The sequence below is a fragment of the Desmodus rotundus genome, chromosome 2 (assembly GCF_022682495.2).
Source record: "Desmodus rotundus isolate HL8 chromosome 2, HLdesRot8A.1, whole genome shotgun sequence".
NCBI lineage: Eukaryota > Metazoa > Chordata > Mammalia > Chiroptera > Phyllostomidae > Desmodus > Desmodus rotundus.
In genome coordinates, this window is record NC_071388.1 from 46,881,360 (window position 1) to 46,904,538 (window position 23,179).

The following is a 23,179-nucleotide window of genomic DNA, read 5'->3' on the forward strand; positions in this document are numbered from 1 at the left end:
ACAGTCTCTTAGACCTTAAAGTACAGAGTTGAGACAGTCCCCATCAGACTGATGGCCCTCATCTTTCAGCACTGGCTAATTCCTGCCTACACTTCTCATAATGCCTGTTTAAGCAGCAGCTGTTTACAGAGTCCTGCACATGGGGGATGTCTCCCTGAGTTTGCCCATCATACACATAATGAAACTGTGAATCTGCTGCTTCTTCACCAAAAGCTCTCAATTGGTGTCAATATTCAGACAAACCTAGCTAAATGATCCCTTGCAGAAAATAGAAATGAAAGTAATTTAGACATCTTGGATATTTGCATGCACATGTTTTACATTATTTATTTTTGTATAGAATATAGATAAGAATTCTTTTAAAATCTTGAATATCTGAGATTGTGTTGGAAAACTTCTGTACCTCGAATGGACCTAAGAGGTTATTTAAGATCCAGGGAGGGAGAGTTACTTATGTAAAGTCAAACTTACGTGCAGAGGCATGGATGACTGGGATGTCTTGACCCCTCAGGAAGAAGCTTGGGCTTAGGAACCAAGCATATGTGGATTTGAATCCTGAGTGTCATTTACTAGTGGTATGACAGCAGGTTAGACACTTGATGTCTCTAAGTCCTAGTCTCATCTTTAAAAATAGATATAATAATACCTACTTTGCAGGGGAATCGGTCAGTCTAAAAGAGCTCATATATTCAAAAGTTTAATGTAGTGCATATGCACTTTGCCTTTTCTGTACAAGCTGCTTCCCCAATGCCTCTCATTTGGTTTGGCTTCTAATGAGATCATGTGTTACAGAGTTTACAGCATAGATTACCCACATGATATATTAGAAGTACAACTCAATCCTTGATGGGAAAAATACTGTGCAATCAATCTCTTTATAATTTATTCACATCATAAGTTACCCATGTTATAGCATGCTTTTGCCATATGTAGTGTGAGCATCTATTATTACATTTGGGATCTGCTTTGACTTGTAGCCCTGAACCTGTATAATTAAGTGTTATATTATAGCGGGCTTCACAGCATTGGGTAATGAAAAGAATTCTGGCCTTGTAATGAGGAGAATTTTGTGCCAACTCTACCAGGCACCAGCTGTGTGATTATAGATACCTTCTTTTGAGGTCCAAATATGAGCATTTTAGTTCAGGTAATCTGTACGTCCTGATCAGCTTTAAGATTTGATTTTTGTTGTTGTTGTTATTTTCTTGTACTGGTGTATATTGAGCCCACAGTTTATTATATCTGTATAATGCTACTCGGGGGTTAGGGACAAGCAAGTCAATAGTAGATTAAGCTGAGTTTCTAACCATGGACCTCTCCTGCTTAATTGGGTGTTTTTTTATTTGTTTGTTTTGTTTTGTACACTGCAAGGGCTTAATACTAAATAGGATCAGCAAGTTCATTAGTCAGCTTTGGCAAGGATGGACCTTGATTAAGTACCCCAGGTTACAGGAAGGTGGCACTAGAGACTCTTCTCTCAGATAAATGAGGCCTGGACTCTGGAATGGAATAGTCATAGGTCTGTAAATTGGAGACCACCAAACAGGCATCTTCTCTCCAGTAACCCTGATAGGTGATTATCCAGCCTCTGCTTAAAACAAAGGTTTCTGGATGAAGAGAATTCACTACTTCTCTTGCCTGTCCCACTCAGTGGGAGGCTTCTCTTGCCTGTCGCACTCAGGGAGACCATTGTTTGAATGGTTTTTCCTGTATTGAGTTGAATTCAGCTCCTCTTGTATCTTTCACCTCTTGGTCCTAGTATTTTTCTCTGTTGCTGCACAGAATCAAGACTCAGCTCATAAATTCAATGACTCTTTAGCTCCTGGTATATGTCACACACTGAGCTGAGCTCTGGAGAGATGACATATGACATCTTTCTCTCCAGGGGTTTACAGTGTGGTCAGAGAGACAGAAAAGTAAGATGTCAGTTGCAGTATGATGTCCATTCCTGCTGGATGTAGACGTAGGGAAGGATTAGGGCAGGAAGGATGCTCTGCAGAGTTTGAAATTCCAAGTGTTCATGTCCTCCTTCATCTGTAATTTCAAAAGTCATAGCAAGTCTCAGGAGACCTGAGCTCTAATCCCAGTTTTGCTGTCATCATCCCTGTGAAACAATGAGCAATTCAATCCATTTCCCATAGCAGAAGCTGTAGATAGCATCCTCTCATGATATTAGTCCTCCACTCTTTAAAATACATAGTTGACACACTCATCTGGTGAATCTGGCCCAGGATTTCCCTCCTCTTTATTTCTGCTCCTCATTGGTCAGCCTAGAGTAGAAAATCAGTACTTAATTCTCCTTGCACCCGAGCCTTTCCGAGTCTCACTGAGCCCCATCTTCCATGCTATGGACCTGCATTGTGGTAACCTTTATCTTTTGCCTAAAATGTTTTCAGCAATTGTTAAATTAAAAGCACACTTAGAGAAAACCCACAGAAATTTTGAGCGTGCCCAGGCAAATTGAAAGTTGTCCCTGGGATCTTTCCATTGACCAGTACAAAAAAGATGACTAAGGCAGTGTCTGCCCACTCCTATGTGGAAATAATGTTGTGTTTGTCTGAAAGCCAGTCAAAAATGTATGTTGAAAAATGGCCTGATGACAGGTTATTTTGTACCCTAAATACCTTGATACTTTAAGTTCTTTAATTTTTAAATTCACACACTCCAGTTTTTTTCACTGACCCTTGAAGGGATTTTCAGAAAAATGTAGAATGACCCAGGATCAGGGCTCTGAGGGGTTTGTTACTCCCATCTATGTCAGTCTTAACCTGTTAATTGTTTTTCTTTTTTGTTTTTTTGTTTTGTTTAGTTTTTTGCTTTTCCTTTTTTTTTTTTTTTTTGCAGCTAAAGTGAAATGAAAATACTGGGTGAATGGGATGTCTCACAAGCACTGGAGGGAAATCCCTTAATGATGAGATATGAAATCCAACCTCTAAGTTCCATTATATGAAATATTTTCTTTTCTTTGGAATAGGAAAAAAATCTAATTGCCCATTGTTCAGTTTGTCTAGATAAACTTCAAGGTCAATGGCAATTTTTCTTCAGATTATTTGCTATTATGCAGAATTTAAATCAGAACATGGACTCAAAGGGACAGTAAACTCACTGATTTCTGGAATTTGCATGACTCTCATTGTATAATGGGGAGAGGGGTAATAGAGGCCTGGGGCCCAAGGAATAGCACTGAGAATTATCTAAAACCTTGATTTCAGAGTATAGGTTTTCTTACGTAATGTAATTTCAGTAAACTTTAAGCAACAATTTAATTTTTTTTGCAAAAGAATCCCCAGGATTTGCCACTTTCTTTATCCCCCCTAGACTAAAAGGAGTGAGACTTGTCCCTCTACTTAGCAACAGGTTTTACTCATCAGTTTAAAAACATTTAAAGTTAACTGATTTTTACCATATTTGAAAGCACACAAATAGTCTTGAATTCCCACCTTAAATGTAGTTTTATCTATGCTTTTTCTAAAACAAATAAGAACCACTAAGTTTTCCCAAGGGCATATCTTGGGAGTTCAGTGAATTTTGATATATGTATAAAAATGAGGTTCATTATTGACTGTAATAATTACAATCCACAAACCCTCTTACTGACTTATCAAATATTTATTGAGGTCAAGGCACTGCACGTATTTATGCTTTTTGATTGCTCCAGGAAGAACAGAATAAAAGCACGCATCATCTAGAGGGAGGTCTGAGGCCTTTTTCTTTTTTACTGAACTCCACGAAATCAAGCTTCTGCTCAGATACCAAGCGGTACACATAAAGGTAACATTTCAAGACAAGTTCAAACAATCTGTTTGAATAGAATAAGCATTCATTGTGTGTGATATGTGTACATCACTATGTTAGGTGTTGTGATATAGAGCTAAGTAACACAGTTTGTGCTATAAATAGTTCATATTACAATAGCAGAGATAGGTCAAGTATGGACAGCTACACTCTAAGTTGCAGTAAGTTTATGTCATTGCAGAGGAGTTGACACCAAAGAGAATTCATACAACTGTGGGTATATCTGGAGAACGTAAAGGAAGTGGTATATGATAAGACCTTTGAAGAAGGGTTACCAGGGTAATGGTGGGGATTTGGGATGTAAAGAGATGGTTAGGGGAAAAGCCTGGTCCAGGTGGAAGGTATAGCAAAAATAGAAATATGTGGTCAAGAAATAGCAGGGAAATGCAGAGAATAGTGAATGGGTACAGTTTTGTTTAAGTGTAATGAATGCATAGTAGATGATAAGGCTAGAAATGGGGTCAGATGAAGGATGCAGACTTTGAGTGCCAGTGCAAAATGATTGTACATGCTTGGTAACATGGAAGCTACAGCTGAATTTTAAATGAAGAAGTGAATCCATTTAACAGATTGTTTTTTTCAACATGCCTTCCATAGGTCAGGTACTATGTAAAGTGTTGAGAATTGAAAGGAAAAATAACTTCATGCCTCAAAGTCTTTTGTGGGACAAAGAGTTAAGTGTAATTATTTTTTTAAATTTTATTTATTTATTTCTAGAGAGAGGGGAAGGGAGGGAGAAAGAGAGGGAGAGAAACCTTAATGTGTCATTGTCTCTTCCACAGCCCCAGCTGGGGACCTGGCTTGCAACCCAGGCATGTGCCATGACTGGGAATCAAATTGGTGACCCTTTGCTTTGCAGACCAGCACTCAATCCACAGAGCCACACCAGCCAGGGCTAAATGTAATTATTTTAACATACTTATGTTATGTTAGGTATGTTAAAAATCTTATTCAGAAAGGTAAGGGATCACAGAAAGTTTCTTAAAGGAAATGAATTGAATAAGGGCTTTCTAGGTTGAAGAAATGAGAAATGCTATTCCAAAAAACCCTTGAAACAGTTGATGTGATTTTTAACACAAAGAACACTGGGCAGAGAGATTTCTGCCAAAGGACTGGGTTAGGACAATGGGGGAAGGGAGAGAGTTAGGAGGCTGCTGCAGCTGAACAAGGAAGACAGTGAGAGCCTGAACTATTTGAGATGGATGTGAGGATGAAGAGATGGTTATTCCCACAAAAGAGTCAGTAGCAGCAAATGTTGATTTGATGCTGGAAGTGGGGTCTGAGGTGGGAATTGCAGAAGGGGAAGAGCATGAGAGAAGGCGTTAGAAATGGCTATGAGTGGGAGCCTGGGAGGCAAGGAGGACGGTACTGCTATGGGGAAGAAGGCAGCAGTCAGGAGAAAGAGTTTCAGGGTAAATACATGGAATTCAGTGTTGGGTCACTACTAGAAAACAGAGTAAGCCAATTTTCAAAAAAAGGCAAAAAAAAAAAGGTCCAGGAGCAAACTTTCTTGGGCTATTGATGTAATCGTTTCTTCCTTTTGTCTCTTGGGAAATCTGAAGCCATAGGAAACATGATGAAATGTTGCCTTAAGCACACGTTAAAGTATTGATGTCTAAGGCAAAATGATCATGTGTATTAACGACAAACTGTAAAAACCATACCTTGTTAATAATTCCTATATGGATGATGCTGGACTTATGGTGGTGTTATGTCCTGATACAATTATCTCAAGTTGAAAATATCATCAGTTGAAGATGCATTTAAAAGACCTAACCCACTGAGCATCAGAGCTTAGCCTAGCTGGACTTCATTCAGCATGTTCAGCATGTACATTAGGCTACAGTTGGGCAATTATCTTGAGTTTCATCTCAAGAGAGTAATTGCCTTCCTCTTCTTCTTACCAGAAGCAGAAGACACACTCAGGTGGACATTTTGTAGACGTGATGGGATGCAAACACACAAAACAATAACCAAAAAACCCCCGCTGGCAACACAGTACACTGTAAAGTAGGGGTTGTTTACCCTCACTATTGCAGATTGCATGGCTGAGTGGGAGCTGCGGCTCCCTGTGGTTATTACCTTATGTCCAAGCCCAGGAAAAGGTCAAAATTCAAAATCCGAAGCATGGTTTCTACTGAATGCATATCACTTTTGCACTATTGTCAAGCTGAGCCATTCTAAGTAGGGGACAGTCTGTACTCTTCTTTGCCTTGGTTTATGGATGTTCTAAATAATACCTTGGGATTATTTATGATGACAAGTTGGCATTTTTCAGCAAGCTGCTTTCTCGGAAAAGGACCAACAGAGGCAGGGTTTTCTCAAAACACCTAATTTTCTTTTCTTCCTCCTTTCTTTTAGTGAGTGGATAAAATTAGTGACTAGTGGACCACATGTATAGACTTAATGGCCCCCACATGCTTTAGGGATGAGTCATGGTGGCCTCCTCTCTGTGCCTCCTTATTACTTCATTTCCAACTCCATTTCTGTCTCCACTATAATTGCAGTGCTGGGTGAGACACTGTTCGAGGAGGAATTAGCTGAACTGTGGTGGTTTGGCAACAGAAGGATAGCGAGGAAATAGCATGGAACAGGAGGTTTGTGTAAAACGTGTAGCCTTGTGGCTTTCTGCCCAACCAAGGCAACTTCCCCTACAGTTTCCAGCCCTCCTAGGGCTTTGAAGGCACTGAGTGTGAGACGGAGGTAAGTCTACGTGATGTATTTGCCCCCAAACGTAGTTATCTGCATATGAAGAAGCATCTTAAATACACATGTATGAGCACACCTCATACCCTAGGATCTAAGAGGAATTTTAAAACCACATTCATGTTTCAGAAAACAAAGAAAGGAGAGGAATTAATTTGGGTGGTCTGGCAGTTTCGTGGAAAAAGGAATGCAGAGAGTAGGATGAAGAGGTTGAGTGGTAAAACAACCATAACTCAATTCTATTAGAAGAAAGTGCTGTTTTTTAATGTCTTTTTTTGTTGGTGACTCAAGCCTCCCCAAATCAAGCTGTTTCACTCATTAAGACTTTGCAGTGGGTGCACATTTGACCGGTGTACAGAGCATTGAACGCCAAATAAATGGCAGTGTATCGGCTTGCAGTGCTAAAAGTGAATGAATTAGGGAGATCACTTGTTAGAAAACAATTGATGCATGGGCTAGTTAAAGAGAAAATGTGTTAGGAGTATAGGCAGCATTGATCCATACACTAGAAAATTACATCTTTTCTAGTTCAATTCCATACTTTACGTTGGAATCACTATTATATGGGTTGGCAAATGGCTTACTGGTGTCTGTCCCAACATGTTCAGAAATGGGGAACTCACTGTAGCCACATAGAAGCCTACTTCTTCATATCCATAAATATGTTTTCAGATTTATGAAGAGTAAACCATGTGCTTTCTCAGATGTGTGTCTCCAGGCTGACTGATCCTCTTCACAGAGGATATTCACTCATATCAAAGATCTCTACCACTGTGTCTCCCTTGTACACTTGGTCACTTGATATAAAATCGGTGTCTTTTCTTTCCCTGACACTCTCTCATTGTAGAGTTAATATAATTCTGTTACTCCATGACTCAGGAGCCATGAGCGGCCTAGATAACCTATGCTTGGATCATTAGATTTACTGTTCCCAAGATGAACATTTGGGGAGTGGTTTCTGCTCCCCTGGGTTGAGAGAGAACCTCAGGGGTCCAGAGGTCAGGAGGAGTGTGCACTGTCATAGCCCTGGGTCTTCTGGCCCAGGAAAAGGGGTGGAAGCTGTTGCTGGAAAGCAGACTGGTTTATAAGCTGAGCAGATTGCTCGTCCAGACCCATAATGTCTCCTCTCAGTAACATGGTAAATGATGCTATGAGCAATGCCTGTTTCTGTCCATCTTGTTATAGCCCATTGCTACTTAAATAAGGCTAGCTGTGGTAACATGGAGGAGGAAAAGTGCCAGCACCTATGCTCTGTGTTCTTAGGAAGTATGTACTGAATATAAAACAATAAGATTCTTCAAGTCAAACCTTTCAAGATGTATTTGAGGTAAGGTATGTTCTAGGCTGAAAGTCAGCAAATGTTTTCTCTACAGGAATAGGTTGTAAATGTATTAGACTTTACGGGCCATACAGTGTTTCTCACAACTACTCAGCTCTGCTGTTACAGTGTGAAAGCAACCATAGACAATATATAAATGAATGGGTGAGGCTGTGTTCCAATGACTATTAAAAAAAAAAAGACAGGAAATGAGCCAGATTTAGCCACAGGCCCTAGTTTGCCAATCACTGCCCAGAGGGTGGACAGTTAGCATAGTGGAGGACAGTCCTTGGCAGCCTATAGTGAGGCCCTGTTCTGACCTGTTCAACATTCCTATGTATGATTCAGTTGATCGCAGAGGACACACCTGGTAAATCTGCAGGTTTCAGGAAATCGATGTTCTGTAATATATTTTGCAACATGATTACGGTGCAGGAAGAAGCAGTTATAGCCTAGTGGTTAAGAGCATTGCCTTTGGAGTTAGATGAACCTACCTTGAAATTGTAGCTTCACCACTTTCTATGTGGGGGAATTCTTCTTAACTTGTGTAAGTTATATAGCCTCTCTACAGTTTATTTTTTCACCTGTGGAATGACATAATTTTACTTGTGTCAAGAGTTGTTGCTGTATAAAGGACACATGGACAAAGCCAAAGGGGGTAGGTTCAAGGGTGGGAGGTGGGGATAGGTGGGGTGAGGGGGTATGGTGGGGTGAAAATGGAGACAACTGTACTTGAACAACAATAAAAAATAAATAAAAGGTTTTGTTGTGTTTTAAATTACATTATGTATATACTATATATATTATAATATATATATATATAGTTTAATACAATGTCTGATACATAGTAAGTGTTCAATGAAAGGTAGTATGAAAAACCTCACTGGAGCCCTGCGCCCCTAGCCGACCAGGTTCTGAAGCTGGCGGGATGAATGTGTGGGTGGTACATAGGGGAGTAAACCCTGAACTTGAATGATGAGTAGCCAGGACATCTGGCTGGCCTGCATCATCTTGGTGGGACTGCTGCATGTGGTTCTACTTGTCATTCCTGTTGTCTGAACCCTGCCTGACCACCGTCATCCATAGCTTGGCAATGTAGATCTTCGACATGCGGTGAAAAGAATACCCTTTGAGATCCCTGACCGAGCAAAGGTTTACTACTGACACACTCTGAACAGATGGATTATGGGCTCCAGTTTACCTCTTTCTGCAAATTCCTCAGCACCTCTCCTTTTGTACTTAGGTACTCTATCTCCTAGCCAGTTTCTGCACCAAGTATGATGATGCTCACTTCCTCATCTACCCAGCCTCATTGCTCAGCATACTGTTGCCTAAGTTGCCCCAATTCCATGGGATTCAGCTCTTCGGCACCAGGTACTAAGGGATGGGGCTGGAGATGACCCTGGAACAAAAGGTAGTAGCATCTTCTCTTCTTCATATTTTCTTTGCATCTTGAAAGCCTGAGAAGTACACAACCATTCCCAAACTCCCAGGAAGAGAACATACTGGAAAATGGGGCTCCCTGGGCCTACCCCTGCTAGGAGCAGGCTTCTCTGAACCAGGAAAGGCAGGGGAAGTAAGTGGCAATCCACCCTCCTCCACAGCAGGAGACCATGTTTGAATAGCTTGTTTGGTGATTAAGTTTTGCCATATCTTTTACCCCCATCCTCTTCCACCTCTGTTTGGCTGTGTATTTTCCTTACAATAAAGGCAATTTTTCCCCCAAAAAATGAAGGAAAAGAAAACCCTCACTGGATCAAGAACAAAAACAAAGGAATTCATCTCGTTCGGAGGAGAAATGACATAAGCTGATTCATCACACAGAGGCAGGCCTCCCTGTCTACTAGTGCAGGTTATGTGTAGAGACTCGTCAACCTGTATTTTGAGACTTTGGATGGAACAGGACAGAGAGGGAATTCCCTCTCTAAGGAGGTGTTGATGGAAAGTTACAGAGGGGAATGTTTGAGTGAAAGAGTAAACTGGATTCAGCCCTTCAGCTGGGCAAATGAATTAGAAGAAGAAATCTCAGACAAAGAGTAAGAATACTCTGGTGGATCACAACTTTTTATCTGGAAGATCTCTGAGCTGGATCCGTAGCCACTTCCTCTTACCTCTGTGGTTGGGTGGAATTCCTGTTGCAGAGAAGGGGAGGAACTAGTGGTATTACTACACCTTGTCTTTTGCTACTTGGGCATTTTGCTGTTAATGTAAATCTCACATCCGCATCAGCTCTGTACAGGACTATCTCCATGCTAGACTGTAAAATATTTCATATGATGGGCTGAGTCTTACTTAGTTTTGGGACACTCTAGCCTAGCATAGTATAGGAGAAAAAGTTTTTTTAAAGTAGGAATGTTATACTTGAAATAATAGATTAGCTGGGAAAATGTAATGCCCGTGGGATAAAGTAAACACTAAAAGGAAATGTGGTCTAGTCAGCAAAGCTTTTCTTATGTGCATTGCAGAAAAGAAACTACTTAAAAATTACCTAGTACTCATAAAATAGAGGAAGAGCATTACAATAAAATAAAATAAGGAAATAGAAATTAATAAAAAATAAAGGTAGAAGTTAGTGCAATAAACAAATAATCTAAAACCTGATTCATTCTAAGGCAAAACAAGGAAGATAAAAGTATTTTTAATATGAAGGTAGAATATTATTAGTCACTAATATCACTAATATTAGGCAGAAATAGATGAAATTAGGAATGAGGAAAAAAGTAAAACCAGTGTTAGAGAAAAACTTAAAATAATCATAAGAGAATACCACATACAAATTTGTGGGAAAATATTTGGCATCTAAGAGGAAACAGATGATTTCTTGGTAAAATATAAAGCGCAAAAACTAATATAAGAAGAAAAAAACTTGGTAAGACCTATTATCCCAGGTAATATTAGAAAAATGAGTAAAGGTCGACCAAAAGTGCATCAAAATCCATATCACTGCTTTCTTACTTGTAAGCAACTAAGATACTTTTAATGTCCTTTAAATTGTGAGAAAAAAAAGTCTGTCATGAGTGAGAGGAGACTCAGACACTGTTCATTTAATACGTTCACAAATAGTAAGAAGTGAAGAACTTATAGCTGCTTTTGTCTTTCTCACCCACTCCTTCCATTTCTCTACTCCCCTTAGCTGTGATACAGAGATGAGCTCCCAAATCCTTCCTGCACGCAACTCCATAAGGCTAAAGGGAAGCTGTGCAAATGGAGACTTGTAGAAGCCCTTCCATTCAAATGAAGCGGCCATCCCAGTGGAGAGAACACAAGACTTGCAAACAGCCTGGTTTGAAGCACCACTCCTGCCATTGCTGTTTCCCTTACTGTGGGCAAGTTAACTACTTTGAGTCTTAGAGTTTCTCTGTAATATGGGGATGCTAGGGTTGTAATAAAGACTAACGGATGGGGTACATGTAGCACACAATGTTGGTTGCCTACACAACAACCACTTGCCCCCTTCTTCCATTTTAGCCAGAACCAGTTTTATTTATGCATCAACTCTCTTCTGAGAAGTTATATGACTCAGGGGAAACAATCTCCAGATTCAGGAGATGAGTGATTGGTAAACTCTCTCCCTTGCAAGTTAATGCTTCAGGCCTGAGTGTAACCCAATTCAGGCCTGATAGCTAACATGTAATAGGACTTACTATGACCCAGATGCTGTTTCAATTGAGATAGCATCCTATGAGGTAAATATTACTGTTGACTTCATTTTACAAGTGAGGAAACTGATGAACAGAGAGGTTAAGTAACTGGTCCAAGGAAACACAGCTAGTAAGTGACAGAGCTAGATTCAAACCCAGGGGTCTGGCTCCAAAGTCTGTGCTTCTAAACCACTAAGTAATATTGCTTCTTACATAAGTGAAAGTTTTCCAGAAAAACTCAAGGTAATGTTGTGGTTTTTTTTTTTTTTCATTGCTTTTTTGAAAAACAGAAGGAGGTCTCTACATTGTTGGGTCTGCCTGTAAAAGCTCATACAGCTTTACCCATCTTGCTACCATGAGGGGAACTAAGGTGAAATGTGGAGGACAGCAAAGCAGAAAGATGGAAAGGAATTGGTTTTTTAAAATGTCACTTAGCTCCTGGGCCAAACAACCCTGGAGTTGTATTATTGTGGAGTTATGTGTGTATGATTGTATATGTGTGTTTGTGTGTATTTTTGGGATACTGCCTAATTATCTTAATTATGCAACACATACAGTTTTATAAATATAAAATCAAAGTATAATTGGTATTTTTCATCTTCCTTAACTTCTAATACAAACTAAATGTTCATTGTAAACTTGGGTTTCACGTGGACTGAGGGCTAATTGATTTTGTCGTCAATGAGTTTAGCTTTCTGATTTGACTCCTATTATGCTAAGGAATATAGTGTTTTTACATATTTTTTTCTCTTACCCCTGGGTACAAACCAGCATCCAGGCGAGACCTTGAAAATCACGGATATTATAAATGTTTGCAAATAGGTTGAAAGCATTCCCTAACCCAGGGCAGTGTCAGTAGGCATCACAGACCTTTCCAAAATAAATGAAGCACAAACAGTGGAATTTTTGACATCAGCCAGTGGGTGAGATGGTGTTATTTTGGGCAGTGGGTCATCCAGGCGCTCCTGAAGTCTTATCTTGTAGGCAGGAGTTCGTCTGTTTTTTCAGCCTGCCGGCCAACTCTGCTTGCTGCGTCTACGCACTCTCTTATTAGCTTTATCTGCCCAGACACGCAGTTCAGAAGGAAGAGGGAGTAGGGGAGAGGGCATTAAACACGTGGTTTTCTGCCTCCTGTTTTTGTCTCACTTCTTTCTATCTCCTCTCATTAGTTTTCTTTCTCCCTCTCTTAATCCATCCCTTCTATCTGTCTCAGTCTGACTCCCTCTCTCCTTTCCCCCTCTTTCTCTTTACTTTTATTTTGTAGGTGCTTTAATGAAATCATGTTTTCTGGATTTTCTACAAAATCGCCTTGGGGCACTGCAAAGAATACCTCTCTCATCTCCTTGTTTTGATTACTTTGAATAGATGTACACAGCCGGCCCCTTTTCTTTTTGAGTAAAACCACAATCTCCTCTGCAAATCACTGCTTCTCATTTTGCTGGCTGCAAGGAGAAAGGGTGAGAGAGGCGAGATGAGGATGGGGAGGGGGGATGGGAAGATAATGACAGATTTGATGATAATTAATATTTTCTGTCTCTGAATAGTGAAAGTCCCATCCAAGTTCCCCAGCCAAGCTCAAGTTAAACTCTTGGTGTGTGGGTTTAAGTGCACTGCAACCTGGCATGCTGGGGCTGGTTTGGAGGGAGTGATGCTGTGCGTGTGGAATTTTTGTGGTTCTCTTTTGTTATTATTACTGAGTAAACCATGCATATCTAAAAAGGAAACTTTAAGTCAACCCCTCGCAAGGTGAACTAATAATGTATTGGGTCCGAGTTACCTTGCCCATAACTTAAATTATCAGGTTTATGTATTAAGTATTAAAGGCTTCGGAGTTCCTTGACTGTTCGTTTTCATTTCTATATCAAACCTCAGTTACCTGTGCCTCATGTTTGTGCTTATCTTTTAATGCAATGGGACAACTTAGATCTAATGGAATGATAATAATTTATTCAGGTCCATTCAATGAATTGTCAGCTTCTTTCAGAGTTTAGGAGAGGGAATATCTTCAAGCTGACTTCCTGGTTTTGTTTTGTTTTTTCTTCAGAAAAAGCCAACTAATCATTTATTTTATAGCCATAATAGAAATGAATAAGCAAAATAAGATTTTCTTATAATATGATTGTTGGAAATTTTGATGCTATGAAATTAGAGTACTTTTTTAAGAATATGTTTTAATAGAGTAACTGAATACAGTTAGAGTTTACTGACAATAAAATTGACATTTTCAACAATTTCCTTAAACATAATATCGGATAGAGCCATGGAAGCCAAGAGAGAATATATTTTCACAGTGCGGAATGTTCAGCGGCAACAATCACTCACTCATTCCACAGACGTTTGTTAAAACTGAGTGAGGCAGGAGGTCGTCACACCAATTGTTTCATTTTATCCTCCTGCTAGTCGTGGGAGGTAAAAATTATTTCCCTCTTTTAAAGATACACAAAGTAAGGCGTGGGGAGATGAAGTTATTTGTCCAGATCACAGAGTTAGTAAAGTTAGTAAATTGTAGAGCTCAGATACAAACCTAAATCTCAAGTTAAATAAATCAAAGATCTGGACGGAGAGGTTAACACTTTAAATTTACTTTGCCGTTTTCATGTTTTGCAACAGACAAGAAGACTGGACACATCCCCGGTTCTGTAATCAGAATTATCTTAAAAGCAAGGACAGATCAATGGTACTTAATACAAAAAAATGGATACACATATGTTACAAGGATAAGCATTGGCATGGTCCCACTCCTGCACCCTAGCTCTTGATCAGTGTTTTTTTCCATTAACTACAGGAAGACAACTTCTGGCCTTTCTCCCACCCACGTCCATCTTTTCTTTCTATTTCTAATTCCTTATTTTTTCCTAAGATGATCTTGGTTATCTTCCTGCAGTACTAGTTGCCACATTGTTGGGAGAAGACAGGCTTTACAAGCAGTGTGGAAAGTGTCTGTGGACTTTGTCCTGTGAATCTTTCTGAGACCTGCCAAACCTATGAAAGGTGGGCCCACAGTGCTGCAGGGATCCGCTTAGTGAGAGCACTGAAGCCTTCCTGTGTCAGGCATGGAAGGGCCCTCTGAGAACATCAGGCACAGCATGTTGCATGGAATCACACACATCAGAAAGGTGTTCGGTGCTCCAGGTAAATGAAAAAAATACCAGACTGTATCTAGTCAGATAGATTTCTTACTCATGCACTTCCAGAATGCTTTAGACTACTGTGCACTGAGAACATTGGAGAAAAAAAGAAGTCTTACCCAAAGTTCTTGATCGCAGTATGTATATACAAATGTAATTGTGATTTTTAACTTGGTCTGAGAATCTTATTTCCTATAAAGGAAAACTCAGCTCTAATGTTATTAATTGCCACCTTCTTTTACCCCAACAGTATTGCTTGTCTAACTTTGTGTCCTAACACCATCGTAAGCAATTTGCTGGTTATACTCCTAGTACAAGGCTGTCTTTGTAGTCAGGGCTCCATGAATCTATAAGTGAATATACATGTCACTGAATATTAGACCTCAGAACTCTCTGTGTCAGAGTATCAGGTTTTACTAACTTATTGGTAATACTCAATTTGTTTGCATATTTCTCTAAAATTCAAATAAAAGTAATGTGTTATTTCCCTATAAATAACCACCAACTACTTAAGATTCTCTAAAAAGAATGTGACAATACTTTGCTGAAAGTTATTAAAATGCTTCTTTTAAGTATTAATCTGCAAATATTGTGATAATAGACTGATGTGAGCAGGAATGAGAGGGGAACTGGAAACCAGTAGACAGGATGAGAAAAGAAACAAGAAATATCTTAGAGCCCCTGCCAGTTCAAAGGGCAATGTGATTTTTCCAGGAAAGTGTTTCTAATATGTGAGAACTTTGCTTTGGGTGCTGATGATTTCAGAGAGGAAGTATTCAGAGCTGCTGCTGGTAGATTGACTGTTTTAAGTGCTGTGGCATCACAGTATCTGTCAGCACGAGGGTTATTTTGATTGAAGATGCTCAGTTGATGTTGCCCAGAAAAACCACTGGGGTTTTGCAATGACTGCTTAAAATATGAGCACTTTCAATGAAGAGTCAACTCTTGAAGCATAAGCAAAACTCAGATATGTTTATCTTTTATATATTTGTGTTAATTGAATTGATGATTTTTAAAGGAAAAAAATTTCAGGTGGGAGTGTAGGAAAAGGTTTAGAGAAATGAAGTCCACAATGATGAAATATGTAGCTTTATCACTCAATTTTCGAACCATGTAAATGAGCATTTTTATTTTTAACAGTACGTTTATATCAGAAACAGTGGTAAAGCGTGGGGAGAGGAGAGAGAGAAGTTAGAGAGAGGTCTTTCTGGGTGTACATGCATGTATGTATACTCACTGAAAGTTCAGCTAAGTGAAATTTCAAAATTTTTAGACTTGGACCGATAATGTAGTTGCTTCACTTTTTAAAAACAAGTAATATATTGTGTATAAGGAGCAGACACTTCTATTTGTGATTAACTGAGCTAGCAAAGCCTATGTATTCTGGTTAATTCTTTCTGAAATCTGCAGTGAGATTGCAGTGGGAAGTCAGAGCAAAACTCCAAAGGCCAACATGTATTACAGGAGGAAAGGAATGTCTAGTATACCACACAGGACTAACATGAAGAGTTATATACTATTCATCATATCATTTGGGGTGTTATTTGCTAATTTTTTAAGAAGGGGCAAACCCACTCAATGCCATGATCACAAATCCTGAGTAACTGAGACGTAGCATCATCTGCGTAAAGAACCCTGGATTTCTGTACCCCTCCTCTTTTTTCCTCTGCCAGTCTTGAACTTCTCGCCATTGTCCCCTTCTGTCTTCCTTTTCTCTCCCCACCTCAGTCAGCTCATGGGTCCTCTTAGGCCTAACCTGGGCAGAGGAAAACATTTTGAGCCAACCTTCACTTTCCCAAATGCTAAATAGACTTCATTATCACGCAGGAGCATTCACCTTCACAAGGACAGCTTGCTGTGGAAAGGAAACAATTCCTCAGCTGTTACTGTGTCTATCCGCAAGCCACTGACTTGTGTGCCTAATACCTTAAGTTTGGAAAATAAGCAGCTTAAGACGGTTTTGTACAAAAATCCAGCTTGTTAAGAGGTGCCTGAGTTTATGGATGCTTGGGCCTGTGTGTGAGCATTTTTTCTCAAATCCAAGCATTTATGGAAAATTCTATCCTGTGTCACTCACCAATGTGCAGGGCAAGTCTAAGACTACAACTCTAGGCTAAAAATAGCTGATTGGACCTGTAGAAAGTCTGGGGGCTCAGTGGTGGGGAACACTCCACACCTGCATTTCTTCCCTTTGGCTGTCTCCACCTGTATGCCCCGCAGGCATCTCAGACTCAACCTGTCATCTTCCTCCTATCTCATGCTTCCCCAACAAACCTGCTTCTCTTCTGCAGGCTTTTATTTATGGGGATGGCCTTTGTGTCCTCCTAATTATTCAGGCTTGAAAATTCTGTCATCTTTGGCTCCTTATTATTTTCCCCTAATCTAATCAGGTTGTCAAATTCTGTCAAGTCTCTTTTTGCCACATTTTTCACACCTAACCCTTTCCATTTCTGCTGTTGTGATCTTTGGGTTTGTGACCTCTCACTTCAATAATTATGGTAGTTTTCTGACTTTGCTTCATTGTAGTGGTTAAGAGCCTGGGCTATCCAGACGTTCTGTGTTGGCTTAAGTTCAGATTCAGCCCTTTAGTGACTATACAGTTTTTGAAATGTCTCTTATATTCCCTTTCCTTTGGTTTTTTATCTATGAAATGAAGATGATGGTAGTCTGCACAGCAGGTCCTCGAATAATGTCATTTTGCTCAATGTCATTTTGTTATAATGTTGATGAGATGCCATAGGAACTTGACTTTTTGTTTATATCAGCCTATGGTAAAATTGGTTTAATTGGTTTGTCTCACCTAAAGTCACAGAACCTATTGGCAATGTTAAGTGAAGACATACTGTACTTTCCTAGGATAGTAAGAATTAATTGAGACTATCCAGTGTCTAAGACAGTCCTAAATAAATATTAAACACTGAAAGATTATTAGATCTCACTGCCTCCAGTGTTCACCAGTCCTCAGACCCATTCAGTTTAAGGCTCTCAGATTATCTTAAAATGCCACACTGACCAATTCATCTCTGTGCTCAAAATTTTACTAGTGATGCCCCATTATTTCCTTATGCTTCACAAATTGGATTACAGAAAAGGTTTAAAATGAGGTCATTTTGGAGAACCTTTGCAGATGTCTTTTGAGTTACCCAGGATGAAACTAAGTCAGATAAACCACTTCTTAAAAGAGGGAGCACAAGGTGCCAACCTTGGGGTATTTGAGGAGTTAACTTGATGGGGAATTATTCTATGATTGTATGTCTGAACACAAAGACTGCTGCAGGTTAGTTGAAAAAAACCCTAGGTAGACCCAGTTCTAGACCAAGACCTGATTTGTAAGAATTTTGTGAACCTTAGGCAAACTGCCATTCTGGGTCATAGTTCTTCATCCAACCAAACAGAACAAATAGTGGGACTATGAGTCAAATGAAATGGTTGGTTTATAGGTAAAAACACTTCATAAAATTTCATGGAGTTTCCTTATCTGTGAAGTAAGATGATATATTCCTGCATAGGGTTATTCTGAGGATAACATGAAAAAGCTATGCAAATCATTTGCAAAGTATTTGACAATATGATTCCAAAGGGAATAAGTATCTGCCATGATCATCATTATTACTTTTCATATTCTACACCTATAAAAGGTAGGATATTATAGCAGTATTTTCATTACGATTTTGCTACTAACTTATTGTTTAGTGTTGCAAAGGGGATCTATCATGACTCCTTTATCCCCTTGGTAAAACCTTCATCTCAGAAGTCAAGTCCTTAGTTATTAGAGATTTTGACATTTACCTCTTGTTGGCAGAGTGCTTTGTTTATCTCAAAGGGCGTTCATAAATGTGTGTATCACTAACCCTGAAAACAACCCTGACAATGAAGCTGGGTAAAAATGATAAACGTGGATTGGAAGGTGGACACACTGAAGCCAGGGACATTGTTTAAAGCCATGGTCACCGAACAAGCTTATGACGGGCATGGCAGACCCCTCTGGCTGCTACCACAGAGTCTGCCCAGACCCCTGGCTGTGCCTTTATGACCCCACGGCTGCCATTTCAGGTGAGCTTCTGGAGGACGGGCATTAAAAGAACCCAGATGCTTTCTAATTCTCCAGACACCAAGCAGTGTTGAAGCATGTTGTAGGACTTGATGACTACGTCTCAAATTTACTTTTTAAAAAATGTGAAAATATTTTTCCTGTTTTTTCTTCCTGATTTTGAATATAACAAGAAGATGTAATTTGTTCAAAAGCTTTCTGTAGCATCAGCGCAGGAGCTCCAAAAAGGGAGCTAAACTTCTGTAATTGCAGGATTTACAACACAATATTAAGGGTGATTATCTCTGGGAGGTGGGATTAGATGTAATTTTCCTTATTTTTGGATTTTTTTTGCTTCTCTACTTGCCACCAGTTTGCCTCCCATTAAACTTTATGTAAAAATAGCGATTATATTAGATTTTCAACAGTACCACACTTTAGAGCTGGTATATGTCCCCTCCACTTGCTACTTGCATGACCTTGAAAACTTCCGTAACCTCCCTAATTCTCAGTGAAATAGAGATGATGGTGATGATGATGATGATGATGATGATGATACACAGCTCATAAGGTTGTGGAGAGATTAAAATCAATTACATAATGTAAAGACCCTGGCATATGTTAGGTGATCAATTACTCCATGTCTACCACCACCTTTACTTCTTCCTCTCTACTCTTCAAACTTATAATGGTTTCAGGACTAGAAAAAATATTTTGGTTGTAACTCTAAATTCTACATGGAACTAAATATACACATTGTAAACAGAACTAAACAAAAGCTTTAAGGTGACAAGTTATTCCAAATCTCAATTCTTTCCCACAAGTACTTTGGTGACAGATTTTCACAAGCTAATTAAATGCTGCCTAGCAATGAGCAGGGAAGCCTGGCCAGATCATCAGAGAAAGAAGGTTGGGAAGCACTCTTTGCAAAGACATCCTTGGAAATGAGGAGGTGGATGAGAGATGAGAGTGGCCTCTGCAGTGTAGGGGATCGGGCTCCCTTCTGGGACAGGCCAGGATGCAGGCATCCCAGGGTCCTACATCTGCTTGTTTTGGCCCTTGTTCTGATCACTCCACCTAATAGGAACCCACAGTCTCTGTTTTAGAACTTGGGCTTGGCTTAGGCAGCTCTCTAATTGGTTTATGTCATTCCTTAGGAATTTCTTTTCTTTAAAGCTGGAGACTTGAAGCGAGATTGTGAGGAGAGATTCCATCCCACTCGTATCTGCGTTGTTGTTCCCCAGGTCATAAATGAGGTGACGTGGGCCTCTGGCAGTGGCTTTACCTTGGCTCTCTGTTTCCATGGCATTGGAGGCCTGGTCTGTTTGGATGGGAGGCCTCTGCTTCCACCTCCACCCTCACAAACTGGGAAGGCAGTGGTGTCAGCTGGCCTGTGGGAGCCAGCCACTTTCTCCTCTCCTTCTGCTCTTAAATCTGGGAGCAGAGGGGTGTGGATAATTAAAAAGCGCTTTGACTCCTAAAGAAAGTTTGCTAGGGGGAAGGAAGGGAAAGACGTGGTAGGAAGGGGTGCAAAGAAATGTCCAGGATGGTTTTGCTATGCCACAGACTCCTCAAACTCAGCAGGTCCGGGAGCAAACTCCTCTCCCTCCCAGGCCTGCACTGACTACCCAAGGGAACTGCTGTCTTCTCACTCAGAGCATACAAACCTCAGGACCATAGAATAGTTGAGAGAAGGGTTTACTAAACAGTTTCTCAAGCATATATACAACTTGAGACTGAGATCCTATTATCTTTGATGCTGAAGTCTACCTTGCTCTCCTTTTTATTGTCCTCACTGTTCTGATCTAGGCCTCATAAGTTCTCCACATAGAGGCTCTTGACTGGGCTCCCTTATTTCTTACTCTCCAAAATCCATCTTGCCTCTCAAATTCTGACCACTTAAGCTTCTTAAATCAAAGCCGTGGTCACTTGGATATTTCTCCTCTTCCTTAGCCCTCAATTGTTTATAGGATAATAATGTCTTATAGCACAGGTGGCAAACACAAGGCCTGAGGGCTGAATCCGGCCCTCCACCTTGTTTCCACCCAGTGGTAATGCCAAGCTCTCTCTTAATTGTTAAGGGGTAGTTACATTTATACAGTCCTAAAATGACATTCAGCCCTTTGAAGGCAACTGCAAGGCTGATGTGGACCCTGGTAAAAATGAGTTTGTCACCCCTGTCTTCTAGGATAAGGGTAACTACAGTTTTCAATATCTTTTATGGCTTGATTCCAATCTACTTATCTATCCTCTTAGCTGACTTCTCCCTATGTAGTAGGTTTAAGTCACACAGAAATAGTCAACAGTTTCTGTACAATTCTTTATAATTACTTATGGTGATACTGCATGAAGTTCTAAGAATAAGAGGTAGCTGCATATAGAATACATGTCTCCTTATCAGTTAACCTTTCCCACCAGACGGGTCTGTGCATGGGAGACTGATGGCTGATTTTGAAGACTGAAGTTTAAGTTTCTAGACGAAGATCAAAGTAAAGCAGATTTAGAATCTGGTAGTTAGATACTGTGTTACCTCTGCAGTGATATGTAAGATACTACAGATGAGGGAGAAAAAAGAAAAGAAAAACCAAGCTCTTTCTTGGAGCCAATTCTAAATTATGCAATAATCAGATTGATGGCATAAGATCACTGCACGGGATAGTAAAATTTGTGCTTGGGGCCCACTTTGCTTCTGGGGTATAAGAGAATGAACAAAGACAGGACTGGAATGCTAAGCTACCATGACTGAAATTCTCTGTATCCTACAAGATTTTGGGGAGGAGTTTGGCTAGGAAAAACATACTGCCAGCCTCTAAACCTTTTGGAGACATAAAGAGTGGGCTATGTATCACAGGAGGGAATACATAGGCCTTGAGGTCAAATAAACTAAAAAGAATACTTCACTACTATTAAGTAGGCTTTTTGAATAGTTTGGTTTCAATTTCCTCATAAAAAATAATGTCTTTGGAAGCTGGATATAAAATGTGTAGATAATATATGTAAAGTGTACAGTAATAAATAGCAGCTATGTTTGTTGTCATACCAGGCCATGAACTATTAGAGAGAATTTTCTGTGTGTAAACTATGTGCTTCTATGCAGAAATGAATGCTCCCTTTTCTAGGCTACCCCCAATTACTACACACACACACACACACACACACACAGGAGGTGGAGGTAGAGAATTTCTTCCTCATTCTGGAGCAGAAATGAACTGGTTAAAGACTGGAAGCTCAAGGACAATACTCAGTATCTACCTCACTAAGAGTGATAGGTGAAGGAAGTCCAGTACCTGCCCACTCTCATGATTCATGCCTTTGTATTGTGTCCTTTGTATTATGTCCTTCTACTTGGAATAACCTTTCTCTTCTCTTTGAATGCACACTCCTTATACTTTTATTTTCTAATTGCCACTTCTTTCAGGATTCACTGATCTTCAGTGATGGAATCTCCCTCTCTGTAATTATGGCCTCTCTTTTTGTGGGTTTCTCCTACTACTTTCTTAGAATACTTATCCTTTCCCAGTAGAATATGAGCCACATGAAATGCAGAGGTGCCTGGGGCAGTGTTTTGAGCATAGTTCCACTGAGCATAGATTCATAAAGTGAATAATATTGTTGCTACGTTAGAGTTCAATACTTCCTATCTTTAAAACTACAAGTACATTGTCTCTGTGGCTTTAAATGATAATTCATTTTGTTTAGTATTCAGTACTTAGTTAACATAAACTCTATTGGGCATCACTCAGATTGCAAAACAGGCCTTGGTCTCGGTGACCTTTAAATAATTAGGAAGAAGCTACTTTGATATTCTGGGAGTCATTTCTTCTCAGCTCTTTGTAGAAATGTAAGGTGATACGCTAGAAGGAGGCTGAAGTCATACCGAAAGCATACTCAGGAAAGTGTATATACGTGCAAATTTTAATTTTAATGATCAAAATTTCCCAAGGGTTCACACTGATATACTAAGCATGGTACAGGATTAATTAAAGACCATGTTCAAACTCTGTGGCTCTTACAGCCTTTTGGATAATCTTATAATGCAAATAGAATTAGTTTTGACAGACACAGAAATGTTCTGCCACCTCTCAACTATGTTGTGGAAAGATAATTAATTTGGTTTCATTTTTAGACGATTCCCTTTAAAAAAAAACCAAACAAACACTTAAGCAATTTCTTAAGCTTTGGCCAGGATAAGAGACCTATCTACCTGTCTATCTATCTATCTGCCCATCCATCCATCCATCCATTTATTTAGTATGTGCTTGGGCTCCACCCCCTTTCACTCAGGAACTATTTCTAAAATATGAGGGGGGACTTCAAAAAGCAGGAATTTATTTATAAAAAATTGTATATTTATTCTTACATGTCTAAACTGCACTCACCTTCAAAGCACTTTCCATCCGATGCAATGCACCTATCAAAATGTTTTTTCCACTGCTCAAAACAGTTTTTGAACTTGTTAATTTTGTTGCCTTTAGTACTTCTGCCATTTTTTGTTTCACCTCTTCCACATTGGCAAAACTTTTCCTTTGAGGACTTTTTTTACTGGGGAAGCAAAAAACAG

General features: G+C 39.7%; 1 protein-coding gene and 1 pseudogene across 1 annotated transcript in view; both read left to right on the forward strand.

Annotated features, from left to right (window-relative positions):
- The window catches only part of TPRG1 (tumor protein p63 regulated 1), a 132,410-nt gene that overhangs the window by 76,712 nt on the left and 32,519 nt on the right, over positions 1-23,179 (forward strand). The window lies entirely within an intron of this gene.
- On the forward strand, positions 8,748-9,200 carry LOC112305284 (ORM1-like protein 2 pseudogene; annotated as a pseudogene).